Below are 4128 nucleotides of genomic sequence, written 5' to 3'. Positions count from 1 at the left end.
AATCCTACTTCCGTAGTGATAACTGCCTCGGAAACCCAAGGAGGGGTCGCTATGAGTCGGGGCTGACTCGACGGCACATAACAACAACAACAACACTATTACTGTGGAGTCATCTATTTGTCTTTTCAATTCTGTTAAAGTCTTATTTATGTATTGTGGGGCTCTTTTATTGAATGTGAAGATGTTTATTATGGTTATGTCCTCTTGTTCAATTGATCCTTTAATCATTATATTATGCTCTTCTTTGTGTCTTATGGTGGTTTTTGTCTTAATGTCTGTTGTTTCAGAAATTAATATTGCCACTCATGCTCTTTTTTGATTGCCATTTGATTGATATGTCTTTTTTCAACCTTTGATTTTCAGTCTATTTTTGTCTTTGTCTCTAAGGTGTGTCTCTTGTAGACAGCATATTGATGGGCTGTGTTTTCTTATCCAGTGTTCAACTCTCCGTCTCTTGAGTGGTACATTTCATCTACTGACATTCAGTGTAATTATCATCAAGTATGAATTTGTTGTCATTTTGTTACGTGTTTTTTGTAGTGTTGCTGATTTCTTTGTTCCATATGATTTTCTGTGCTGAGCTCCTTTTTATAATACATCTTGTTATCTTCTCTTTCATTGCTTTTGTTTTAGTATTTGCTAAATATTTGAGCTTGTCCTCTTTTATATTTTGATGCGAAGGTTTATTATTTTCCTTTGAGGTTACTCTATGGTTTATTATTTTCTTCCTAAGTTTAGAACAGTCTGTTTTATCTTGCAATTGTCTTGACTTCCTCACAGTTTAGAAGTTATGTAAGTATGTTAATATGCCCTCTTTTTGGTTTGTAGTTGTCCTCCTTTACCAATTGATGGCTCTTGTTCCTTGTTTGCAGTCTTGTAAGCTTATTTTACTTTGAATACTTCCATAACTTGGTTGGTTTTTGGGTTATGTCATCATGTGTGTTAATTATTGGTTGATGTTTGCTGTTTTTGGCAAAGGGCTCCCTTTAACCTCTTTTGTAAGGTTGGTCTGGTATTAAGAAATTCCCTTAATTTCTGCTTATCTGGAAATCTCCTAATTTCACCATCATATTTGAAGAAGAGTTTTGCTGGGTATATGATTCTTGGCTGGAGATTTTTTTCTTTCAGGATTTTATGTATATATCATCCCATTGCCTTCTCATCTGCATGGTTTCTGCTGAGAAATCAGAGTTTAGTCTTATCGATTGACCTTTGTAGGTAACTTTTCATTTTTCCTGTGCTGCTTTCAGGATTCTTTCTTTGTTCTTGGTTTTGGTGAGTTTGATGATGATAGATATGTCTTGGTGATTTTCTTTTGGGGTCTATCACTTTTAGGATTCGTTGAATTTCTTGAATGGATATATTCTCACTTTTCATCATATTAGGGAAATTCTCTTCCAACAAATCTTCAACAATTTTCTCTATGGTTTTATCATCTCTTTCTGTTCTGGAATTCTGATGATACATAGGTTATTCTTCTTGATGGTACCCCATATAAATCTTAGGCTTTCTTCATTTCATTTTGATCTTTTGTCTTAATAACCCCTTAACAAAGTACTATGGAGGTATTTGTCTTCAGTCCCATTAATTCTTTCTTTCCTTTATTTAATTTTACTCCTTTGCCCATCCAATGTGTTATCTATTTCTGAAATCTTAGTATTACTCTTCTGGATTTCTATTTATTGTGCTGGTATAATTTCTAATTTTTTTAAATTTTGTCAATTTGTTCATGTAGTATTTTCCTAAATTGTTCAGAGTTTTGTGTGTATTTTCCTTAATTTTGCCAGTGTTTTTGTTGACTTGTCACTTTTTCTTGATCTATCTCAACTCATTGAAGGTACCCCAATACAATTCTTTTGAATTCCTTGTCAGGGAATTCTAATGCTGCCTCTTCCTCAGGGATGTTTTCTGGGCTTGACTCCAGGTGCTTTGTTTCTTCTACTACTTTATCTTGCTTTTTTGTGTGGACTGTGATTGTCTGTTTTCTCGCAGACATTGTGGTATTGTGCATTTATGTTTAATTTTGGGTTGTATGTTGGTGTGATTCACTAAAGATTTTCTTTTTTTTCTTTGTTTTGTTTTGATATCTCTGTGTAAGCAGGTACTGTGCTCCTCTCTTTGCTAGTTGTTAGCACTTAGACACTCACCACCTGTCATCTGTTGTGTGTGATGGAGAGTGAGAATGTGTGCAAAGATCTCTGTTAACTGTTTGTAAAGAGCAGTTGAAGGTGAGTTGAGCTTGTATTAGCCACCATCTGTCGTTGGTAAGTTGGTGCAAAAACCAGTGGTGGCCCTCACTGTGTGTAGCTGTAGGAGGTGCATGTATGTTGTTTTGTTTTGCAACAGTTGCCATCTCCCACTCAGCTAGACCGAGAAAAAAAAAGAGACCTAAAAAATAAAACAAGAGAATAAAAAACATAAACTGCATAAACAAACAGAAACAATTGTAAAAAAATAAAAATGCAATTAATGAGAAGAAAAATTTTCAAAATATATTAATAAAGGATAAAAGAAAGATAGTGAAAAAAAATTGGGGGGAAAAAAGAGCCACGATATCCAGGAAGGGATGAATGAGAGGAAAGGTCAAGCTTAAAAGAATAGTAAAGAAAAAAATGAGAAAACTGCAAAAAGAAAAACAAGGGCTAGAAGAACCAAAAGGAAGAAAAAAGAATTGAACCAGGAAAAGGGGGGGGGGGAGGTAAGAAAGAAGGAAGACAAAAAGAATAATTTTAAAACAAAAACAAAACTGTGGGTTGGGACATGGCACCCAGGCCCTTTCAGGGCATAGACCAGGATGGAATTCCTGCTGTTCCAGAAGGTGAGTGGAGTCAGGGAATGGCCACATCCTTATTCACCAAGATGGTGTGAGGTATAAGAGCAACAAGGAGAATATCACACCTTTCTAGTCATCAGCCTCCATCACTATCCCCCATCCTGTTCTGGAACCTACTCTTATATTACTGTCCAGCTAAGAATGCCACTCATATATATCCATAATGGCCCTACCCGCTGCCCACAAACATTGAAAATGACTATACCCTGAGGACAGCCAGTTCACAAGTCCATTTGCCTCCTTCCCTGCTGTTTTCCTTTCTGGTTGTCAGAAACCAATGCAGTCCTTGTACTTACAGTCCTTGGTGAGCAGAGCTGATTCTCAGGTTGCTATTGAGAAGTATTCAAAATGGCTGTGTCCCCAGGACAGTGGGTACTGCTTCTGTCTGCTCACTCACTGTTTTATTCACGTTCTTTTTCTAGTTGATATTTAATCTACTTCTTTATCCTTCCCTTCAAAGCTCAGGTCGCAGGATTGTCTTTGGCATTGGTTTCAGTTGGTTTCTTGTTGCTTTGTTGCAGATGATCTGTGTAGTTTGTCTGCCTGTTTCACCATCTTGCTGAAACTACTGTTTTTGTTGTTGTTGTTATGTGCCATCGAATTGAACCCGACTCATGTCCTTAAGGATTTTTGATAGACTCTGGATTGGGACTGCATTGAATCTGTAGATTGCATTGAGTGGTATTGATCTGAGAGCATTTAAAATATTCTTTTCCTTAGCAATAAGACAGAAGGGCACATTCTCCTCACATTTTCTCCTTTTGTGTCAAAATTTTTAATTTTTGGTATGTGAAACTTTTAAATTTGAACACTAGTTCCTTGTTTAAAAAACAAACCAAACTTATTGTGTTTCTGACTCATAGCGACCCCCATTGTGTTTCTGAAGCTGTAAGTCTTTACAGAAGTAGATTGCCCCATCTTCCATCTGCATAGCAGCTGGTGGGTTTGAAGTGCTGATCTTCTGGTCAGCAGTCAAGTGTTTTATCCGCTACACCACCAGAGGTCCTTAGTTACTTGTTTAGCCCATTTAAAAAAATGACCTAAATTATAAACGTGTGATTTTATGGAATGTGAATTGTATTCCAATAAAGTTGGTTTATATATTTTTTGTTGTTGTTATGCACCGTCAAGTCAGACCTGACTCATAGCGACCCCTCCTTGGGTTGCTGAGGCAGTATCATTACGGAAGTAGATTGCCCAACTTTCCTTCCAAGGAGTGGCTGATGGGTTTGAACCACCAGCCTTCTGGTTAACAGTCAAGTGCCTTAGGCACTATGCTACCAGAGCTCCATATA

At 36.9% G+C, this 4128-nt stretch overlaps 1 protein-coding gene across 1 annotated transcript in view; it reads left to right on the top strand.

Moving 5' to 3' along the window:
• The window catches only part of TRDMT1 (tRNA aspartic acid methyltransferase 1), a 101244-nt gene that overhangs the window by 60634 nt on the left and 36482 nt on the right, over window positions 1–4128 (top strand). The gene's annotated exons all lie outside the window — the stretch shown is intronic.

Source organism: Orycteropus afer, unplaced genomic scaffold (assembly GCF_000298275.1).
Source record: "Orycteropus afer afer isolate SDZICR_OR568_19922 unplaced genomic scaffold, OryAfe1.0 scaffold00035, whole genome shotgun sequence".
NCBI lineage: Eukaryota > Metazoa > Chordata > Mammalia > Tubulidentata > Orycteropodidae > Orycteropus > Orycteropus afer.
This window is presented reverse-complemented; position numbering and strand designations above follow the sequence as displayed.